Raw genomic sequence first — 24,294 nt, forward strand, 5'->3', positions numbered from 1 at the left:
ATGGAAGTGCCAGTCCTCCAGCTTTCACCTGGTGTTTGCACTGCCAGGGGGAGAGGTGCAGCCCAGCCCCCCCACGAACACACACCCAGTCCCTACATTTCAGCTGCTCGGGCAGGTACCCAGTGTCCGATGATCCTCAGGACAGCCCATCAAAGCCAGCAGTTTATAGAGTGTTATCCTACTCAGAGGATGAGGAGATTGCATTTCAGCCACACTCAGTGGCTTTTAACTTTTTAAAATTGTAAACAAGTTATACATTCATATGGTTTAATATAAAGGAGGGAAATAGAATTTGAACATGCAGTCTCCCTACTGCCTCCCTCTGCCCAGCAACCTTTCCCACAGGCAGCATTATTACCAGTCTCTCCTGCATATATCCAGAGAGTCTAGGCAACAAGGGGATGCATGTATCTCCACATACAGGCACACACCCCGCGCGCACTGCCTGTTTCTTGCCTTTTCTTATGACCACACAGGCAGAGCCCGCTCTGCGTCAACACACACGGAGGGTCTCCCTTAAAGGCGGCATGCCGTCCCATGGGGGCTCTGGTTCTGGCCCGCCTCTCCGGCAGTCAGGTTGCTTCCTGCCACTGCAAGCAGCACAGCTATGAACAGCCTTGTGTTGAGTTTGCACACGTGGGTGTGTGCACATTGGGACAAACCACCAGGCGGATTTATGGCATCGAAGGTACATACATCTGAACTTCTGTTCGATATTGTGAAATTGTCCACCAAAGGGTGTTCCTATTTACATTTTAACATTTTGGTTTCCCACCTACAGAAGATGTATAATAAACTTTTGGCTGTTTGCCAAATTGATAAGGGCAAATTATATTGCCATTCTGACGTTAATGAGTACTTCTCATATAGATGATGTTGATCACCATTGCATACTATTGTTTGAATCCCCTTTTCTGTTAACTGTGAACTATCTGCTTGCATCAATTACATGGGCTGGAAAAAAAATTACATATGTTCATGAAGGTTTTTTCTTGTTATTTTGTAGGTGTTCGACATATTTTAAGAAAATTAGTCTGTTTGTAACAAATAATACAAATATTTTCTAGTTTGTTTTACAACTTTGCCTATGGACTATTTACCATGCCAAATGTTATTTAAAGGTATCAATCATTTCCAAGGGTTATTGGCATTATAGCTTGTTTTAAATACATCTCCCCACTTCAGAGCATGTTCATAATTCTCTTCTGTTTTCTGTAAAACTGCTACGTTTCTGTGTTGATGTTCTGATTTTGATCCTTGTGTGTCAGACTAGGTGACCTCACATGGCAGATGCTCAAAAGCTGGGACTTCAGAGTCAGGTAGACTTGACCTAAATCCCAATCCACCAGCAGCTCCTGTGCGACCTTGACGGTTGTTTACCTCTCTCCTCAGCTTTCTTATCTCTGAAATGGAAGGAGTAACAGTGCTTCCCTCTCAGAATCACCGTTAGGATTAAGAAGAGGAAAGCTCTGAGCACTGCAATCAGTAGCTGTCCCACATGGGAGCTGCTCTCTTTAGGGTGATGATTATTCTTAACCAAGCAAACCCGGATCCACCCCAGGCGCCCCCAGTTCCCAGGGGGGAGCCTGCTCCTCTCCCCCAGCTGCCCCTCTCAGGGTCCCCTCCTGGGCACAGCATGCCTCCAGGGAGTCACAGCCTCGCAGGGGACGTCCCCCAGGAGGTGCAGGGAGTCGGGTGCCCTCCTGTTTCCCAGAGCCCTGACTGAGAGGAAGCTCAGTGCTGTGACCACAGCTGCAGGCTTCCCCGGCCACTGTCCCCTCTCCTGTCACCAAGTCCCTGAGGCCATCTGTGCCACCGGGGAGAGTGGAAGGGATGCAGGGAAGGACAGGCTACAGGCTGTCCCAAGCTTGGGCTGGAAAAAAGTTATATTGTGGACTGTGCTTGCTGTGCACATTTTCCCGTTCCTTTAGCGGGTAACTTTCACAGAAACTATCCCTTTGTCCCAATAGGCGGAAATGTGCGGCGGCACCAACTGGGAGGCAGCATTCAGTGTGCAGCGGGGGACCTTCCTAAGGGCTTTTCACCACTTAATCTGACCAACAAGTGTATTTCCACCCAGCTGTAGTCACAGGGACTCAGCACCACGGGACAGGGAGAAGAGAGCTAATATGTTCTGTTAACCACACAGAAATAGCACCGCTCTGGCCGAGGCTGTTGGTTAGCGCTTCTCAAGGGCACAGCCGCGGCAGCTTTCTGAGCGCTCTGCAGACCCTGGTGCACACTGTGGGGAGGAGAGGACGGCCTTCAGCGGGTGGGCTGAGCGCCCCTCTCAGGGGCAGGGACAGAGGAAGCAGAGGGCCAGGTGGAGGAGGCTGGTGGGGCAGGAGTCTCCACCCATGGAGGGCTGAGGAAGTGCTGCAGGGTTCTTCCCATTCCAGGGGTCCTAAGGCTCAGCAGCCAGCAGTCCTGCCAGTGAGGCAGGGACCACAGATGTAGTCAGCGTAGGGTGAGGGCCTCCAGAGGGGCCAGGGCAGGATATCTGTAGTCAGAGCAATGTAACTTCATGCAAGAAAACGCCCCCTGCTAAAACTCTATGTTAAACATTGAGCTCTAGAATCATTCTTCAGTGAAATCAGTTAATGTTCCCCTAATAAAGAAGAGTAGCACATGTTTTATTATGCTAACCATTTATAACCATGTGTAAGATTCACTTTAGCATGCTGAAAGGCCCAGGCCTATGTGCTCTTTCCTCCTTCAGATCTGACAAGGTGATTTTGCAAACTGAGCAACTAACTTAGCTGCAGACCCAGCTGTAGATGGCAGGGTAAAGGGCAGGAAGAATCCCATCTCAAAGATAAGATTGCATTTTGACACCCAGGAAGTTCAAGAGGCAAGATTCTTTGGCAAGTAGACAATACCTCAGCCCACGCAGGCAGCCTTTTGATGTGCTCCCTGACCAAGGCGCCGGTGTCCCAGAGAGAAATCAAGGCAGGAAATTCCTTACGGTTAAGTTAATTTTTAATACTCAAGAACCACTTAACAAGTCCCCACCCCTAAGTTTTTTCATGTTCTCGAAAAATCCTCAACTGCCTATAAAACCCCCTAGACAACGCACCACTAATGACTCTCTTGTCCCCTCCTGGCGTGAGCTGGGAGCTCTGTCCTTTCACTTTATCTCTAAATAAAAGCCTGTACCTTGCTCTCCTACCTTGACTGTTTGTGAAGCTCATTCTTCGGCTCTGCAAACCAGAACCCCGGCATCATCTTTGGGAGCTCATCCAGGATAACTTCGGAGGTGAGTATCAGCATCCATGCCTGCCTTTTCATTCACTGTCCTTATAGAAGAAAGCCGTCTGTGGCACACAGCATCGGGCGCTCGTCAGCCACTTAAATGGGACTAGCCCGGCTGCCATTCTCAAAGTCTTGAGCAACAGGTTCCCCTGCGTCTCCCTCAGTGGATCCCCCATCTCCCTTGGGAGCCGGGAATGTCAGCTGAGTGGAGGCCAGGATTCCCCTTCAGAGGCATCTCCCTGGACGCGAGGGACTGAGGAAGGCCGTGGGCACCTGCGAGAATCTAGTCTGAGGCTGCACTTCAGCGGCTTCTCAAAGGCCCGCGTGTCTGGAATCAGACCCCGACCGCCCAATTGGGTATCCGTGAGGAGCGCCTCTCTCTCTCTGTCTCTGACTTCCAACCTGCTTCTTCAGGCCGCCCTGGCCTCAGTGAGACAGGGGGCGTTCCGAACTCCCTTCTAACTTCATCAATTTCACAGAACCCGATGCTCACCACCGCAAGGTAGGAGATCCACGCTCCGCTCTTATTCCTAACTAAATGCTGTACTTTTTATCTCATAAAAATGTGTCTGGGCACCCGTTAGCCACTTAAAAGACGATTAGCATCAGCTACCAGTCCAAAGTCTCGGGTGAAAGATTTCCCGGTGTCTGCCGCTCCTTTATCCCCCACCTCCGGATGGATGGGAATGTCGAGGAGTGGCTGAGCCAATTTCCTACTTTCTATCCTAATCTGTGGACTCCGAGGGCAGACCGGACTAGTAGACAGTGGTCCATGGATCTTGGCTCTGGCCGATTGACCCGATGGCGCTGAGTGAATCTCCGGCTAGGCTGCTGCCTATGTGAAAGTCGTAGATGGCACCTGACCTCTTGTCTCATAGATCAGATTTCTTACAGTGGGTGACTAGTGAGATAATTTCCAGGCAGTGGCAGAAACTGGTGTTTGAGAGTATAGCCTCCCCCCCATAAATACCCGTGGCAGCCCCTGAATTTTATTCCTAGCCTTAGCAAAAAGCTCTCTTGCTCTCCATTCAAAGTAGTCCTCTTAGGCCTGCACCGCTTTCTCCTGTGTAATGTAAATGAAGTCTGTAAAGCAATCAAGCTGAAACCTGAGACCAACATGTAAATGGCTCTATTCTGTTGATCTCCTTTCCTTAGAGGCAGTCGTCCTGGGGCCAGGCATTTCCTTTTCTGCAGCCCCGGAAAGCAAAACCAGCTTGTGACTTAGATCAGGGCTCTGGCAGCAAGAAGTCACACAGCCCCTGCCTGCACTTATCAGACAGGCAGGGAGCTCTCAAGGAAAGCTCGTGCAGAAAAACTAGGAAAACTCCCAAAAGGTGTAAGTAGGAGCACACTGGTAAGGTCCCACTAAATCCAGAGCTCCGAGGCGACTCCTGCTTAGTGGGAAGGCAAGAGGGGAATCAAGGCAAGGTGCAGGCCATGCTGGTAAGGAGTGGTTAAATCCAGTAGGCCTGGCAGAGGGGGTGATTGACCACTATCACCTAAGCTCCAAGGCGAGGGGACACCCTCACAGAGCGAGAGGCAGACCAGGTGCTAGACACCCATCTCTCTCTCTCAGATGGGAGCCTCTTCAAGGTTAAAGCCAGACATGCCTCTGGCATGCATTCTGAGGAACTGGGATCAATTTTGATCCCCAGACCCTGAAAAAGAAGAAATGTCTTATCTTCTGCACACAAGCCTGGCATCAATACAAACTCTCAAAGGAAAGGCTTGGCCCCTGAGAGAAGTATACAATATAATAAAGTTATGCAGCTAAATTTATTTTAATGCAAGGAAGGAAAATAGTCAAAAGTCCCGTGGACTATGTGAGAAACACACTTGCTGGTTTAATTTCAATAAGTGGACACGGAGACAAAGAGAACAGCAGAGTGAGGCTTTAATGACGGTCTTGCAAGATCGGGTGTCTGGTGGGCAGGCACCCCTGGGGAGTTTGGCGCTAATAATTTATCTCCTAGTGCGCAAGTCCTTCCCCTGGTTCCTCATTGGCTGAGTACTACAGGGTTCACAGTTTTCCTCGGATGTCGCTTAAGCCCGTTATATCTTTCCTTTACATTTGTCTTATTCTTATTGGTAGGTTAAAAAAAACTCAAACAGGTATAGCCAGGCCCTTATCAATTCCCCCACCCCCACTCTCAGCCCGAGCAGCTTCCACCACGTGGCCCTTTGTTAATACCTTACTGTTAAAAATGTTTAAACATCCTAGAGGGAATAAATCACATTTAGGTTTTATACTCTTTCCTAACAGTTCCCCCCTATTTTTATCTAAGAATTTCTGATTTTATTTTCAGTAATGTTTTTTAATTTATGCTTGGTTCTTTCTCAAATTTTTCTAATAGCTTTTTACTCTCTTCTTTGTAGTTCAAATTTTCTTCTAAGATTATTTTGGATGTAGGTCATAGGTATTTGCTAGTTATAATGGCTAGTTATAATAGCTTATAATGGCTGCCTTTATAAGCTTTTGAATAAAGCCTCTCACACAAGGGATGATACAGCAGTTAAAAGTCTCGCAACTATAACAAAGGATGCTAAAATAGAGGCAACTATACCTTTCTATTTTCCAAACCATCTTTTTAACTAGTCTATAAAAGGGTCACTGGTGCCAGTTTTCAGCTAATTCATTAGCTAAAGTGGTGCCTTATAATGATCTACAACTTCTATGAAAAAAAATTTTTTTTCATTGGGTGTGGAGAGAAATGCCAGGGTAAATGGAATGGCCAATTGGACTAAAGCACAAGTCCCAGTCCAGGTGGGTGACAATGAGTAGCGCAGGTTCTCCTTTCCACAACCACCAAACATCCACTCGGGGGATGTGTGATTTCGAGAAGTTGCCCTCTTTAGAGACATTTAGGACATGGGTACAAGTCAGTAAGTTCCTCACAGGAGTTCTGAAACTGGGCCTTGCCTAGAGAGGCATGAGGAGTGATTCATTTTCTTTATGGAAAAAGAGGGGATTGCCCTCTGGTTTGACTGCTTTAGGGCATGAAATAGTAAAGACAAGCCCTTGTAAGTCTCATTTCTCTAAGCGTCCTTGTCCTGGTACAAGGCCAACATGCAGTTCATCCCAGTGGGGTCTGTGTCCCAGCAGAGAGGGAACAGGACCACTTGTGCCTGTGGCCACCCAGCAGCACATATTTAACAATCACTTTTATTCAAAGCAAGTACTGAAAATTTAACCCACTCTACCCAGGCGTTCGTGTCTTAACCTGTCTCTATTTCAAGAGTCTGTTTTAGATCTTTTGTGTCTGTTACAGTAACTAGTCTAGGGTCATTATGGGGAGGCTCTGGCTTGTTATTTCCCTCAGGATTCGGGGGGGGCCACTATGGGTGAAGTCTTGCCTTTGATTAAATTAAGACTAAACTTTCCCACAGGATCTACTCCAATGACATCTGCACTGAGTCCGTCTTGAGGTTTATGTATAGTTAATAAAAGAGGGTTACACTGTCTATTCTGGCAATTGTCAGGAGGAATTTCTTTAGCTAAGTGTAGCTTTCTTTTTAAAGATATTTTTTTACTGCAGGAGGGGCTGTCCACCCTTGAAACTGGGTAGTCCACCAAACACTGCTCCACCTTGGACATGGGGCTACTTGCCTTTTTTTTATTCTATTAAGATTTGTCTATTCAGGACAGAGATACTTATTATCTCCAGAAAAGTGTCTTTGGTCATTTAGGTCACCACAAGAGAGAACCTGACAAGCATCAAACCTAATAGTTTGGGGCTTGATGTTTCAGTAATATTGATGACCGTTTTGACAGGATAACCAGGAGTTCCTTCTTATTCTAGGGCTTCCTGCAACTTGCATGTGAAATACAGAGTTAGAAGGATAAAAGGTAACATTTTTAGGTTCTTTTTAGTTTCAGCCTTAAGGGTTGGTTTGCCACCTGGGACACCTGCCAATTCTGTTTTGTCCCCAGACCCCCCAGTTTCTTTGGTGTAGTGAGTCCAACCCTTTCCAGCCGCCCTCACTGCCGTCTCCGTGGACAGGAGCACTTGGGCGGGGCCTTCCCAGATGGGCTGGAGTCGGTCTTCTTTCCAGGATTTTACTAACACCAGATCTCTAGGCTGGAAGCAGTGAGCAAAGAACTCAAGCGGGGGAGTCTGGGTGAGGAGTCCTTTCAGCTTGAGAGAAGATAAGTTAGAAGACATGGCCAGCACATATTCTCTTAAAAATTGATCTTTTGTTTCTATAGTGGGCAAGTCTATTGCCCTGCCCAGATATGGAGCTCATATAATAATCTTTATTCCCTGTAGTACTTTTGAAGTAAAATGACTCCCGTTATTTGAATGAACATTTTCTATTAACTCAAACCTAGGAATAACTTGCTCTAAAAGTAACTTTATCACCGATCCTGCTATTGCCATTGTTAATGAGTGGGCCTCCACCCATCCAGTGAGATGGTCAACAATCATTACTAAATATTTAAGTTTTCCTACTTTCAGCATCTCAGTAAAGTCAATCTGAATACTTTGGAATGGTCTTATTCCTGGGAGTCTCTTTCCAGATACTGGCTTTCTCATACACTGTTTAGTAATTCTTTGGCATGTTATGCAGCTCCTGCAAACCTGTTTGGCAATGGTGTAAATGCTAATACACCCATAAACCTTTAGCAAAGCATCACACATCGCCTGAGGACTCCAATGGCTCCCCCTGTGTAACATTTTCATCAGCTCTCTCATAATAGGCTGGCCAATCATTTCTCTCCCATCTGGTAAAGTCTACTGCCCTTTCTCATCTCGAGATGCCCCCACCTCCTGTAGCTTCTTAATCTCCTTCTCGGAAAATTTTGGGATCAATGAGATTTTAGGGATATTTGGGGTGAGGTTCAAAAATCTAATTTCATCTTCAGATGCAGCCTCTTTAGCAGCTACATCAGCAATCCTATTACCTGTTGCTTCATAAGAACTTCCTTTCTGGTGACTATTCACATGTTATAGAAATCTCAGTTGGAAGTACAAGATTTTCCAGAACTTCCTTAATTAATTCCCCATGAATCAATTCCTTTCCTTTACTGTTTGTGAGGCTTTTTTTCTGTCCAAATTTTTCCAAAGGTATAGGCTACGTCAAGTCTGATACTCTATGAGGTCTATGTAACTATGACTCAATTCTGATTGGCCTTCAGCCTCCCGTGCCATAGGAAGCTCGTCGGATTGACACAGGTGTCTGTGGTTAAGATCAGGTCATCTTTTTCAAGTAAACTTGCTTCATATTTAAAAATTTGAGAATCTATTAGACAGTGCCCAGCCCACTGATTAAATAAGCATGACCGGAACCTGGTGAGGAGTACTGACCATGAGGGTTCTTCTGAGTTAATTTCCTGCTTTCTTCCACCAGTAAGGTCATGGCTGCGATGGCCTAAACACATTCAGTCTATCCTCAAGAGACAGGATCCAGTAGTTTAGACATAAAGGCCACTGGTTGTTTCTTTCCTCCCCAGGCTTGGGTCAAAACCCTACAGAGAACCTTGTTCAACAGTAACAAACTAGTGAAACGGCTTCTCTAATGATGGGAGTGCCAGGACTGGGGTGGTGACTAAAGATTGCTTTCAATTCCTCTAGAATTTGCAGTACCCCTGGGGTCTACTGGAGAGGGTCTGGCTCTCCCTCTAACAATTTGAAATACAAGCTTCTAGCTTCTCTTCTAACACTTTTGAGCTTCTCTTAGTAATTCTTCTATAGGTTTCTCATTCCATCCATCTAAATTCTGTAATTTCTTAGCAATATCTGGCCAACTTTTGGTTACAAAATTGACTTTTAAAAGACCCTGTCCTACCTGAGCTTCTGGGTCAAGTCCTGAATACTTTCTCATCTGGTCCCTGAGTCTCTATGAAAATGCAGTTGGGGTTTCTTCCTTTTCCCATTGGACTTCAAACACCTTAGAAACATTTTGAGATCTTGGGGCCAATTCCCTAATTCCCTTTATAATTAGCCCTCGAAGATCTTGCATTTTAATTCTATCCCCTATGAAGGGTCCCCACCAGTAAGATGGCAAACTTCCGGCTTCTTTTCGGGGTCCTCGGTTCCCGCCGGCGCCACCTGAAGCCCAATCACCTCTCGCCCCCCTCCCAATCCCAGCACCTAGCCAACAGCCACCAGCCCCGTAGAAGTAACACCACAATCACCCTATGCCCCTTCCTATATAACCCAGCACCTTTCCCTAATAAAGCGGAACTCTCCGGTGAATTGCTGCTATGTGTCGCTCCTTTCCTTTCACCCTAGATTATTATTATCCCATCTAGGATCTACATTTGGGAACTTTTGTTCCGCTGACTGGACACCCTGGCCCGGTGGGTGTTTTTGTTCCCAAATGGCCACAGCAGCTCCCCTGATCCCCCCCCTCACCACCAGGGAATGGGATATTCATGATGGACATCAGTTCAACCTAAGTATATATATTAGGTCCCAGGAATTGATCTAGTGGGTCCACTAGGCCAAGGGAATTTTCTAGCAATGCTTACAACTTCTCACCTTAGTACCCGTGAGGGAGCATTAACAAATTTCCCTTGTCCTAGTGGGACCTCTCTCACTGGAAACACCTTGGGATTCCTGGTGGACTCCCCAGAAGGCAAGGGGAAACTCTAAGTCCTTCTTATATTGTTAAGTCCGGGGAGAGGAAATCCTGGGGCAAAATACCTCTAAAAATTTAAATCGAAGGGAGAAATAAAGTTTAAAGTCTATTTACTACTCACAAGCTGCAGTCTGGGGCCATTTCTCTCTTTCAGGCTCTAGCATCAGCCAAAAACCGGCCCTCCCCCTCCCCTCTCAGGTACAGAACAGCCCTCCGTTGCCCAGGTAATCACCCATTGATATGGAGATGAATCTCTCCATCCCCGAGGAAAGATGCAAATGAATTAAAGCCATACTTCTTTCTACCTCTGAATGCCTGTTGATATGGGTGGGGCGGAAAGACAAAAAGGCCAAGGTAGTCTACTAAAAAGACCTAGAGTTAATTAATTAAAGCTCAAAAAGACAGGAGAAACTTGGCCTGGAATGTTTGAATATTCCTCAGATAAAGGAGAGGGTCCCTCAGCTTAGCCTGTCTTTATTATGTTAACTATACTGGCCCAGCCTCCTCTTTTCTTTTTTTTTTAACTTTCCTTATATGCTATTTTTTTTCTTTGACTCCAAATAGTCTGCAACTCAGGAAAACAATTCAGCATGCAGGCGCAGCCGTAAACAACATAGCAAAAGGCAGGAAGGATTTTATCTCAAAGATTGCATTTTAATACCCAGGAGGTCAAAAAGTAAGATTCTCAACTTACTCATTAGCAAGAAGACAATAACTCTGCCCCCCTTGGAAGATGGGCAGCCAGTCCTGATATGCACTTAAACCAGGAAGCTGCCAACCTGGGAGGGGACTAAAAGCAGTAAATTTCTTGCCTTAAGCTAATTTTGCAGAATTACCCAGAGGACTGATAAAGAAATATAATGTCTCATCAAAGATACTTGAGACCACCTAACAAGTCTACACCTCCAGGTGCCGGCCACACTCCTAAAGAATCCTTAAAGAGGGAACCCCCAACCCCTGGGGTGCTCCTCTCTCCGAGGCCACTGGCACTCTCAAAGTGCACAACCTTTTAACTTAAAACTTTCTCCAACCTCTCTCACTCTGCCTCACTGCCATGTCCCCGCCTCTCAACTCTCCGCTGGGGCTGAGGCAGGGAAAGGGACCGAGGGAAACACACAGCGCTCTCCCAACACCAGGGCTTGTCCTGGGAGGTCTCTTGTATTTCCTCCTCCCTAGCTTTCCCTTCCCTGGTGTTGAGGGGAAATGGGGGAAGCACCCTTGGTAGCTAACAGATTCCTCAGGTGAACTGGAGACTTTATTACCATCAAAAAATAACTCAAAACTGGCCCCAGTTTTCATCTGATTTACCTTTAATCCAGACAAAACAGCAAAATTTGATCATCTTCTGTTTGTCCTTAACCTGGTACAGGAGGCGTCCCCCCAATGCCGTAAACTTTGCCCCAGCAGGCTATCTGGGGGGAATTCCAAGGGAGCTCATCTGGTTCCCTTTCTCTGCTTCTCTAGGCCTAGAATTTGTATTTCCCATCCCTTCAAGAGGTCCCTGTGTCTGAGATTCCTGTGCACTCAACCCCCCATAATGGAAGTTTCTTGCACACACCCCGAGATTACACATCTCAGCCACACACACTTGAGCTCTGAAAAATGCCCAACCACCAAGGCAGTACTTATAGTCTAATTTTCCCACCTTGGCTCGTGCACAAGGTTGCCTGGTTGCCGCTGTGCCTGCGTTTTCTCCCCTGTGTCGGTCACGCTGTCTCTGCACAACAGTCTCGGGTCTCCCCTCGGCTTCTGTGTGAAGGTGAGATGCCCAGACACAGCGGGCCACCCAAAGCCAGGCAGGATGCATCTTCCCACTCCTCTTGGGCCCCCACCTCGCACAGGCAAGGGGATCCCAGACGAGCCCCCAAATTGTGAGAAACACACTTACTGGTCTAATTTCAATAAGTGGACACAGAGACAAAGAGAACAGTGGAGTGAGGCTTTAATGACAGTCTTGCAAGATCAGGTGTCTGCTGGGCAGGCACCCCTGGGGAGTTTGGCACCAATAATTTAACTCCTAGTGTGCAAGTCCTTCCCCTGGTTCCTCATTGGCTGAGTACTACAGGGTTTACAGTTTTCCTCAGATGTCGCTTAAGCCCGTTATATCTTTCCTTTACATTTGTCTTAATCTTATTGGTAGGTTTAAAAAACTCAAACAGGTATATCCAGGCCCTTATCAATTCCCCCACCCCCACTCTCAGCCCAAGGAGCTTCCACCACATGGCCCATTGTTAATACTTTACTGTTAAAAATGTTTAAACATCCTAGTGGGAATAAATCAAATTTAGGTTTTATACTCTTTCCTAACAGACTACAATATGAAACTAGTTTTTATAAGTTATTTTGGTGGAAATGTATTCTACTTGTTGGGTTCATTATCTTCAGAAATTGAGAAGTTTTTAAACTAGACTCCCTGAAACAGAATAAACGTATCTCCTAGAATACAGCCTGGCTTTAAATGACTGGAGCTAGAATTGTGCATTCATTTCATTTCCAGCCACCTGGAGACACACAGTCTGTTATCAGTTCGGAGCCTTCATCGGCCCTGTTAGTCTGGGGCCATCTAAACCTTAACCCAGTAATATAAACTGCTTGCCTGTAGAGAGTATTCTTGAAAACTGAGATACTTTTAGTCAAATAAGCTAAAAGGAAAGGCAATTGAATATCAGTAACTCAAGTCTCTGTGTCAGTTTATCTGTCTGTGTATATGTTCCTTTTCTGAAGAGTGTTGCTAACTGTAGTCATTATGTCTCAGTCTGTATGTTTGTGTGTCTAAGCGTGTAAATGAAAGATTTTTCTACCTCCGGATGGTATTAATGAAATTGATTGAAAGACAAGCACTTGTGAAAATTGGGCATTCTAAAACTTGCAGAGAATTTTAATGGAAAATATGTCCTTATGGTTATCAGCTGCCTAAGTTTACCTAAAGTCATTTAAGTTGACCTTACCTGCTAAATCTTTTAAAAATAAAATGCTTAAAGGCTTGACTTTGTTTAATATTGAGTAAAAGTCTTGTAAGTAATCTAGCATAGTTGTTAGGAATGAGTAAACTAAACGTAGCAAGTGAACTTCTTAGTAACAATTGTGTGTTACAGTGTGTATATCTACCTACAGCCTGAGAATCTTTGTGGTAACCTAAAACCTTAAAGTTTTGCTAAGTTAAGAAGATATACTTTGGGTTTAGTGAGAAATTGTGCTGTAAAGCTCATAGTTACAGAAATTATAAAATGTTCATAAATTTGTCAATCTAAAGAATGGGGGGTGGAGCCAAGATGGCGACGTGTGTAGAGCAGCAGCAATCTCCTCCCAAAACCACATGTATCTATGAAAATATAACAAAGACAACTCTTCCTAGAATAGAGACCAGAGGACACAGGACAACATCCAGACCACATCCACACCTGTGAGAACCCAGCGCCTTGCGAAGGGGGTAAGATACAAGCCCCGGCCCGGCGGGACCTGAGCACCCCTCCCCTCAGCTCCCGGCGGGAGGAGAGGAGTCAGCAGGGAGGGAGAAGGAGCCCAGGACTGCTGAACAACCAGCCCCAGCCATCCGGACCAGAGCGCAGACACAGTGCATGCATGGGGTCCTGGATACTAGGGAAACAGGCCAGCGAGACTGGTGAACAGGTGCCTCAGGCCGGTGCCAGAGAACAAACAAAAGCGAGGGGCTATTTTCTTGTTTTTCTTTGTTTTGTTTTGTTTTGCTTCTTTTTGGCGAGTGCTTTCTGGAAGTCTTAAAGGGACAGGGACCCCAATACTAGGGAAACAGGGCAGCAAGACCGCTGAGTGGCTGCCTGAGGCCAGTGCCAGAGAACAAAGAAACATGAGCGTTTTTTTTTTTCAATTCTTTATTTAATTTTTTTGTTGTTGTTGTTTTGTTTTGTTTTGGCGAGGGCTTTTTGGAAGTCTTAAAGGGGCAGGGCGGGACACTTAGTCCAGAGGTAGGGAATCTGAGGATCTCTGGGCACTCTAAACCCAAGGACAGCAGGGAGCACTGAGGCCCCTTATGGAGATAAATAGCCTCCGGGCTCCTTCCCCTCCAACAGGGCTCCACCATTTTGGAGCAGGAGCCAGAGCCAGGCCAAACACACAACGACACCAGAGATAAACTCCATAGCAGCCAGGCAGGAAGCAGAAGCCCTGTCTGCGTGCAGCTGTCCAGCACAAGCCACTAGAGGTCGCTGTTATCCCAGGAGAGGAAGGCCACAAACCAACAAGAAGGGAAGTTCTTCCAGCCATCACTCGTTCCAGCTGTGCAAACTATTTCTATCACCATGAAAAGACAAAATTACAGGCAAACCAAGATCACAGAGGCAACACCAGAGAAGGAGACAGACCTAACCACTCTTCCTGAAAAAGAATTCAAAATAAAAATCATAAACATGCTGACGGAGATGCAGAGAAAAATGCAAGAGCAATGGGATGAAGTCCGGAGGGAGATCACAGATGCCAGGAAGGAGATTACAGAGGTGAAACAAACTCTGGAAGGATTTGTAAGCAGAATGGATAAGATGCAAGAGGCCATTGAAGGAATACAAACCAGAGAACAGGAACGTACAGAAGCTGACATAGAGAGAGATAAAAGGATCTCCAGGAATGAAACAATATTAAGAGAACTGTGTGACCAAACCAAAAGGAACAATATCCGTATTATAGGGGTACCAGAAGAAGAAGAGACAGGAAAAGGGATAGAAAGTGTATTTAAAGAAATAATTGCTGAAAACTTCCCCAAACTGGGGGAGGAAAATTGAACAGACCACGGAAATACACAGAACCCCCAACAGAAAGGATCCAAGGAGGACAACACCAAGACACATAATAATTAAAATGGCAAATATCAAGGACAAGGAGAGTTTTAAAGGCAGCTAGAGAGAAAAAGGTCACCTATAAAGGAAAACCCATCAGGCTATCATCAGACTTCTCGACAGAAACCCTACAGGCGAGAAGAGGATGGCATGATATATTTAATGCAATGAAACAGAAGGGCCTTGAACCAAGGATACTGTATTCAGCACGACTATCATTTAAATATGATGGTGGGATTAAACAATTTCCAGACAAGCAAAAGCTGAGGGAATTTGCTTCCCACAAACCACCTCTACAGGGTATCCTACAGGGACTGCTCTAGATGGGAGCACTCCTAAAAAGAGCACAGAACAAAACACACAACATATGAAGAATGGAGGAGGAGGAATAAGAAGGGAGAGAAGAAAAGAATCTCCAGACAGTGTATATAACAGCTCAATAAGCGAGCTAAGTTAGGCAGTAAGATATTAAAGAGGCTAACCTTGAACCTTTGGTAACCACGAATTTAAAGCCTGCAATGGCAATAAGTACATATCTCTCAATAGTCACCCTAAATGTAAATGGACTTAATGCACCAATCAAAAGACACAGAGTAATAGAATGGATAAAAAAGCAAGACCCATCTATATGCTGCTTACAGGAAACTCACCTCAAACCCAAAGACATGCACAGACTAAAACTCAAGGGATGGAAAAACATATTTCAGGCAAACAACAGCGAGAAGAAAGCAGGGGTTGCAGTACTAATATCAGACAAAATAGACTTCAAAACAAAGAAAGTAACAAGAGATAAAGAGGGACACTACATAATGATAAAGGGCTCAGTCCAACAAGAGGATATAACCATTCTAAATATATATGCACCCAACACAGGAGCACCAGCATATGTGAAACAAATACTAACAGAACTAAAGGGGAAAATAAACTGCAACGCATTCATTTTAGGAGACTTCAACACACCACTCACCCCAAAGGATAGATCCACTGGGCAGAAAATAAGTAAGGACACACAGGCACTGAACAACACACTAGAACAGATGGACCTAATAGACATCTATAGAACTCTACATCCAAAAGCAACAGGATATACATTCTTCTCAAGTGCACATGGAACATTCTCCAGAATAGACCACATACTAGCTCACAAAAAGAGCCTCAGTAAATTCCACAATATTGAAATTCTACCAACCAATTTTTCAGACCACAAAGGTATAAAACTAGAAATAAATTCTACAAAGAAAACAAAAAGGCTTACAAACACATGGAGGCTTAACAACATGCTCCTAAATAATCAATGGACCAATGAACAAATTAAAATAGAGATCAAGGAATATATAGAAACAAATGACAACAACAACACAAAGCCACAACTTCTGTGGGACACAGTGAAAGCAGTCTTAAGAGGAAAGTATATAGCGATCCAGGCACACTTGAAGAAGGAAGAACAATCCCAAATGAATAGTCTAACTTCACACTCATTGAAACTGGAAAAAGAACAAATGAGGCCTAAAGTCAGCAGAAGGAGGGACATAATAAAGATCAGAGAAGAAATAAACAAAATTGAGAAGAATAAAACAATAGCAAAAATCAACGAAACCAAGAGCTGGTTCTTTGAGAAAATAAACAAACTAGATAAGCCTCTAGCCAAACTTATTAAGAGAAAAAGAGAATCAACACAAATCAACAGCATCAGAAATGAAAACGGAATAATCACGACAGACTCCACAGAAATACAAAGAATTATTAAAGACTACTATGAAAACCTATATGCCAACAAGCTGGAAAACCTAGAAGAAATGGACAACTTCCTAGAAAAATACAACCTTCCAAGACTGACCAAGGAAGAAACACAAAAGTTAAACAAACCAAGAAATTGAAATGGTAATCAAAAAACTACCCAAAAACAAAACCCCCGGGCCAGATGGATTAACCTCAGAATTTTATCAGACACACAGAGAAGACATAATACCCATTCTTCTTAAAGTTTTCCAAAAAATAGAAGAGGAAGGAATACTCCCAAACTCATTCTATGAAGCCAACATCACCCTAATACCAAAACCAGGCAAAGACCCAACCATAAAAGAAAATTACAGACCAATATCCTTGATGAATGTAGATGCAAAAATACTCAATAAAATATTATCAAACAGAATTCAACAGTATATCAAAAGGATCATACACCATGACCAAGTGGGATTCATCCCAGGGATGCAAGGATGGTACAACATTCGAAAATCCATCAACATCATCCACCACATCAACAAAAAGAAAGACAAAAACCACATGATCATCTCCATAGATGCTGAAAAAGCATTTGACAAAATTCAACATCCATTCATGATAAAAGCTCTCAGCACAATGGGAATAGAGGGCAAGTACTTCAACATAATAAAGGCCATATATGATACACCCACAGCCAACATTATATTGAACAGCAAGAAGCTGAAAGCTTTTCCTCTGAGATTGGGAACTAGACAGGGATACCCACTCTCCCCACTGTTATTTAACATAGTACTGGAGGTCCTAGCCATGGCAATCAGACAAAACAAAGAAATACAAGGAATCCAGATTGGTAAAGAAGAAGTTAAACTGTCACTATTTGCAGATGACATGAGATTGTACATAAAAAACCCTAAAGACTCCACTCCAAAACTACTAGAACTGATATCAGAATACAGCAAAGTTGCAGGATACAAAATTAACACACAGAAATCTGTAGCTTTCCTATACCCGAACAACGAAACAATAGAAAGAGAAATCAGGAAAGCAACTCCATTCACAATTGCATCAAAAAGAATAAAATACCTAGGAATAAACCTAACCAAAGAAGTGAAAGACCTATTCCCTAAAAACTACAAGTCACTCTTAAGAGAAATTAAAGGGGACACTAACAAATGGAAACTCATCCCATGCTCATGGCTAGGAAGAATTAATATTGTCAAAATGGCCATCCTGCCCAAAGCAATATACAGATTTGATGCAATCCCTATCAAATTACTAGCAACATTCTTCAATGAACTGGAACAAATAATTCAAAAATTTATGTGGAAACACCAAAGACCCCGAATAGCCAAAGCAATCCTGAGAAAGAAGAATAAAGTAGAGGGGATCTCACTCCCCAACTTCAAGCTCTACTACAAAGCTATAGTAATCAAGACAATTTGGTACTGGCACAAGAACAGAGCCACAGACCAGTGGAACAGATTAGAGACTCCAGAAATTAACCCAAACATATATGGTCAATTAGTATTTGATAAAGGAGCCATGGACATGCAATGGCAAAATGACAGTCTCTTCAACAGATGGTGCTGGCAAAACTGGACAGCTACCTGTAAGAGAATGAAACTGGATCCCTGTCTAACCCCATACACAAAAGTAAAGTCAAAATGGATCAAAGACCTGAATGTAAATCATAAAACCATAAAACTCTTAGAAAAAAAATAGGCAAAAACCTATTAGACATAAACATGAGTGACCTCTTCTTGAACATATCTCCCCAAGCAAGGAAAACAACAGCAAAAATGAACAAGTGTTACTATATAAAGCTGAAAAGCTTCTGTACAGTAAAAGACACCATCAACAGAACAAAAAGGAACCCTACAGTATGGGAGAATATATTTGAAAATGACAGATCCGATAAAGGCTTGATGTCCAAAATATATAAAGAGCTCACCCACCTCAACAAACAAAAAACAAACAATCCACTTAATAAATGGGCAGAGGAACTGAACAGACAGTTCTCCAAAAAAAGAAATTCAGATGGCCAACAGACACATGAAAAGATGCTCCACATCGCTAATTATCAGAGAAATGCAAACTAAAACTACAGTGAGATATCACCTCACACCAGTAAGGATGGCTGCCATCCAAAAGACAAACAACAACAAATGTTGGCGAGGCTGTGAAGAAAGGGGAACCCTCCTACACTACTGGTGGGAATGTAAATTAGTTCAACCATTGTGGAAAGCAGTATGGAGGTTCATCAAAATGCTCAAAACAGACCTACCATTTGACCCAGGAATTCCACTCCTATGAATTTACCCTAAGAACACAGCAATCAAGTTTGAGAAAGACAGATGCACCCCTATGTTTATCGCAGCACTATTTACAATAGCCAAGAATTGGAAGCAACCTAAATGTCCATTGGTAGATGAATGGATAAAGAAGATGTGGTACATATACACAATGGAATACTACTCAGCCATAAGAAGAGGGAAAATCCTACCATTTGCAGCAACATGGATGGAGCTGGAGAGTATTATGCTCAGTGAAATAAGCCAAGTGGAGAAAGAGAAATACCAAATGATTTCACTCTTTTGTGGAGTATAAGAACAAAGGAAAAACTGAAGGAACAAAACAGCAGCAGAATCACAGAACCCAAGAATGGACTAACAGGTACCAAAGGGAAAGGGACTGGGGAGGAAGGGTGGGTATGGAGGGATAAGCCAGGGAAAAATGAAGGGGGGTATTAAGATTAGCATGCATAAAGGGGTGGGGGAGAAGGGGGGGCTGTATAGCACAGAGAAGACAAGTAGTGATCTACAGCATTCTGCTATGCTGATGGACAGTGACTGTAAAGGGGTTTATAGGGGGGACGTGGTATAGGGGAGAGCCTAGTAAACATAATATTCTTCATGAAATTGTAGATTAATGATAATAAAAAGCAGTTCCTGTGTGGTGACCTCCAATAAGTTCTTCACAATGGTATAAAGGGCATATCAAAGTTTGGGCAAAGGGTCTGTTTGTGTTTATACAGAGGATCAAAGCCTAATTTGGCTACCCAGAAAACAAACTAAGATACGATATGAAGAAGTTCCAATATCAACATACTCTGGAAGAGTCATTCCAGAAGATGATCATCAAAAAAACGTCAACAAAGATCCTGGTGCTGTTGCAGTTGTAGCTGCAGTCACCCCACCAGTTCCTGGACTTGCCATGGGAATGAAGAAGGAGATATCTAAGCTGGCCTGTGCATACAGTAAAACAACAAATTTGACTGGATCTATACTATACTGTCGGAACTCAACCAAGAATTAGGAGAAGTGCAAGTTGTAGCGCTCCAAAGTCTTGAGACTACAGACTATCTACTGTTAAAAGAACATATGGATGTGAACAGTTCCCAGGAATGTGTTGTTTTAAATTGTGGATTTTTCTCAAACTATTCAAATTCATTTAGACAATATCCATCATATTATAGATAAGTTTTCACAAATGCTTAGGGTGCCTAACTGGTTTTCTTGGTTTCACTGGAGATGGCTGGTAATTGTAGGTCTGTTTTGGTTAATTAAGTGTATTCCTATTATGTTAATGTGGGGGCACAATTTAATTAGTAGTTTAAAACCTATACATGCTTAAGTTACTCTACAAGAATATATGTCAAAGAAATAACCAATCTTCCCATGTTTTCTTCCATCTGCTACTCCTATAGCTTTTCTTCTTCCTTCCTAATTACAACCCTTAAATAGAATTCGTGCCTCATATCAAATTTACCAAGTTTCATAATTCTTCCAAGTGGTAAAGATACCTCAAGACAAATGTTGGGCATAAAACCCACAGGGCATAAATCTGCAAAGAAGTAAAAAGCTAACCTTTTCAAACAATATGGCTTCTCTCTCACTTACCAACTTTACATTTCCCTGTATGGCCCCGGAAGATGACTGGTTAGCCAGGGACAGCTAAGATTCCTCAAGGGAGGAACAACCTAAGACAGACACAGTCGCAGGGGGACCATCAGGTGAGAAATTGGGGATCAACAGAGGTGAGGCTTAGAACCTCACCCCCCCCGTTTTGAGAGAAATCATTTGCATCCGTGGATGTCTTGCTGCCCTTGTCTAGCTTGTATTAATACTTAGCCTATAGGCACACACCTGATCATCTACATTTGCTTTCTTACAGCACTAAACTATGTTTTCTACCTTTATCTTGCATCTACCTACCACTTCAGCATTTTATTAAAAATAAAAAAAATAATAATAATAATAAGGGAGAAATGTGGGATTCACATTTAAAACAAGTATAAAAATCAAATGGATATTCATATTTGACCTGATTGTTTATAGTTCATAATGCGTGATCAAAACCGAAAGTTTCTGTGATGACTGCCTTTGTACTGTTCACCATATAAGAACTTATTCACTATGTAAGAATTTGTTTACCATGTAAGAACTTGTTCATTATGCTTCAGAAGATCGGAGACTGATGAGAATTAGCTTTGGGTTGGATTAATGATTGTGCATCGAATCCCCTGTACAGAATTTTATTGTTGTTAACTGTTAACAACCATGTGATCAATAAATATGAGAGATGCCCTCTCAAAAAAAAAAAAAAAGAATGCTAGTGTAACAGTTTACAATAGCCTGCTTCTCAGTGTTTACTAAACATTAAGATACCTAATAGTTTTAAGTTCTAATAGTTAACTCTGATATTTTCCAGAGGGCCCCTGGAACATGTCAGAGGAATTTTTTCTCATTGGAGAAAGTATTTGGCTAATTTGGCTTATTTGTCTGATATATAATTACCTGCTTAATTACCTGGAAAGCACTGTCAGAGGGAATGATGCTAAACTTTGTTACTGAATGTTTTGTGTTACAGAAATATCAGAATTTCCTTATGCCAACTGTCTTACAGTAAGCTCTCATCAGATTTTTAACCATTGTCATTTGTAAGTCTTGTCATTTATAGTCACTGTTTTATTACTCCTAAGCTAGTAAAGAACTAGATTTCAGCAGAACAGGTATTGGTTACATAAGATTAAGTAAACTAAGGAAGATGATTTTGTGGCTTTTTGTTTGAAACGTTGCTCATAAAGTGTTTAAAGCTTTTTTTCTCTTAAGCTGACTGACAAAAGTTTCGTAAATGACAATACCTTTAAGCAGAATTGAAACATTTATCTTTCTCTCTACCTGACCCCTCAAGAATTTAAGAGCTTTCAGTATTTTTTATATTTCATGACAGTATTTGCACAAGTTCAGTAAGAACCTGCTTTCCTTATAAGAGGACCAATTAAAAACACTGGTTATATTACCAAGTCTTTGACTGGAATGTCATACCTGAGAGACATGTGTGTAAACTCAGATATGAACAGCTTTAAGGAACTGAGGTTGACTTTATAAAGCCAACAAAGCTCCTTGGAAGAACTGGCCTGGTACCTTGCTTGCAGGGTTCCCAGCAGCCTTACCAGGTGAATAAGGAAGGTCACTTCCTGGCAGGTGCAGGAACCTCCGGATGTCTCGGACACCTCGAGAACAGAGGAATTCACCCAAATCTACAGGTACTGCAGGCAAAACCTGATGGCAAGTCTTGCTTGACTTTCTGGCCTCAAGAAGCCTTTAAAAGTTCAATCTGAAATTCCTTACAAAAAGTTCCAGCAAAGCACATTTAAAAGAGCCTATGTAATCAATTGCTGCTCTTGCTGCACTTATGCAAATAATCAAAGCAACCGTTAATTATTTTTTTAATCTGGTTACTTCTAATAAAAATGAGGGTGATTTTGGAGAAAAGTATTATTTCAATAATGCAGCCTTGTCCATACTAAATCCTAGTACTAGTAATTGAGACATAAACTAGATCCAGAATTCTAGCTTCTTCAAAATATCTGGCTATGATTTCACAGAAGTTTTAGTTTTCTCCTATCATTTCAATTAAAGTTTTACTATTCTAGTTCTCATATTCAACTGTGCATTCTTAATCTCAAGTTTGTCCTTCCTGAATGGAAAATCCAACTCCAGATATTGCTACTTAACCTAATAACACAATTTGTTCTATCTTGCCTAGAAGCCACAAAACTGCAAATAGTAATAGAAATGGAACCTGGAATAGAAGTGCCCATCTTCCGAGGCCCTCTCAACCGTCCACTGATGGAGACCTAGCTGCACCCCTTACTGCACCCCCTCTCAGCATGAAGCAGCCACAGCGGTCATCGTCCCCTTTCCCTAGCAGCAGCTAGAGTCTCTATCTGCAGAGGGGGGAATGAGACAGGGACCATGGATGTAGTCAGAGTTGGGTGAGGGCCTCCGGAGGGGGCAGGGTGGGATATTTGCAGTCAGAGCAATGTAACTTCATGCAAGGAAACCCCCTCTGCTAAAACTCTATGTTAAACATTGAGCTCTAGAATCATTCTTCAGTGAAGTCAGTTAATGTTCCCCAGATAAAGAGTAGCATATGTTTTATTATGCTAACCATTTATAACCATGTGTAAGATTCACTTTAGCATGTTGAAAGGCCCAGGCCTGTGTGCTATCTTTCCTCCTTCAGATCTGATGAGGTGATTTTGCAAACTGAGCAACTAACTTAGCTGCAGACCCAGCTGTAGATGGCATAGTAAAAGGCGGGAAGAATCCCATCTCAGAGATAAGATTGCATTTTAACACCCAGGAAGTTCAAGAGGCAAGATTCTTTATAGCCCACCTTGGGGGCTGGGCAGGCAGCCTTTTGATGTGCTCCCTGACCAAGGCGCTGGTGTCCCAGAGAGAAATCAAGGCAGGAAATTCCTTACAGTTAAGTTAATTTTTAATACTCAGGAACCACTTAACAAGTCCCCACCCCTTAGTTTTTTCATGTTCTCGAAAAATCCTCAGCTGCCTATAAAACCCTCATACAATGCACCAATGACAGACTCTCCTGTCCCCTCCTGGCGTGAGCCGGGAGCTCTGTCTTTTCACTTTATCTCTAAATAAAAGCCTGTACCTTGTTCTCCTACCTTGACTGTTTGTGAAGCTCATTCTTCGGCTCCGCAAACAAGAACCCCAGCATCACCAGGACCCAGGAGTAGGACAGGACAGGGCGAAGACACAGAGAGCAGGCCTTGAAGTAGCCCAAGGAGTCCTGTCTGGGGAATCTCAGATGTCACCCCTGAGAGGGCCTTAGAGGGGATCCCCCAGGCCCCTCCATTCACAGGGGAGGAGGCTCCCTAGGGGAGAGCTTCTCCTGGGTCACACAGGCAAAGCCAGACCTGGAGCCGGGTCTCTCCTCTCCCAGGCCGAGGTGTCCCCTGCAGGGAGCCGCCCACCAGCCTCCCCCTTTCCCTGCCCCTCCCCCAGGACCTGCCCCCTCCAGCGCTGCTGTCTGTCACCAGGACCTGAGAGGTTCCTGGACTCTCCACCTGCAGCTTCCCTGCTGGGAAAGGGGACCAAGTTCTCAGAGGGCTCAGCAGGGCGGGGGCTCCCAGCCTCCTGAGGGCCCCACCGCAGCCCAGCCAGACCCCCACCTGCTGGGCGGGAGCACCAGGAGTAAGAGGGGAGAAGACCTCAGAAGATAAGGCAGGCAGCAAAGGCTCTCAGATCTTCAAAGATCTAAGGCCAGAGAAGAAAACAGAATTAAACCAGGGGATGATGTGGTCATTAGCAAGATAGTGTAAACATTATTCAAATAATATACACCTCAACACTCACAATCAACATAATTTTATTCATTTTTCTGACTGTCTGTCTCTTATGTAAAATTCAAAACCACGGACCTTTGAGAAAAGCTCTACATAATTTAGCATATTTCCCCAGTTACAAAAAACTGAAGAGAAGAGGAGGCCCACACACCACTGTGACCCAGTCCCCAGGGCAAGGGGCCTCCTGCCTTGCAAAGCTCCTGGTCATTCAGGCCGTCCTGTGCCCCAAGCCCTGGGCCCCATTCCATTCACAGCCCCCTGCAGTCCCACAGG

The 24,294-nt window shown here is 43.7% G+C and overlaps 1 protein-coding gene and 1 long non-coding RNA gene across 8 annotated transcripts in view; one reads left to right on the forward strand and one right to left on the reverse strand.

The window, feature by feature from the left end:
* LOC108385521 (SLAM family member 8-like) overlaps window positions 1–24,294 on the reverse strand; it is a 56,395-nt gene that overhangs the window by 14,514 nt on the left and 17,587 nt on the right. The gene's annotated exons all lie outside the window — the stretch shown is intronic.
* LOC140846091 (uncharacterized) lies at window positions 2,709–23,339 on the forward strand. The gene is made up of 3 exons (XR_012124982.1): window positions 2,709–3,256; window positions 13,190–13,264; window positions 22,416–23,339. It is a non-coding gene; the product is annotated as an uncharacterized lncRNA (long non-coding RNA).

The sequence above is a fragment of the Manis javanica genome, chromosome 14, assembly GCF_040802235.1.
Source record: "Manis javanica isolate MJ-LG chromosome 14, MJ_LKY, whole genome shotgun sequence".
Lineage (NCBI taxonomy): Eukaryota > Metazoa > Chordata > Mammalia > Pholidota > Manidae > Manis > Manis javanica.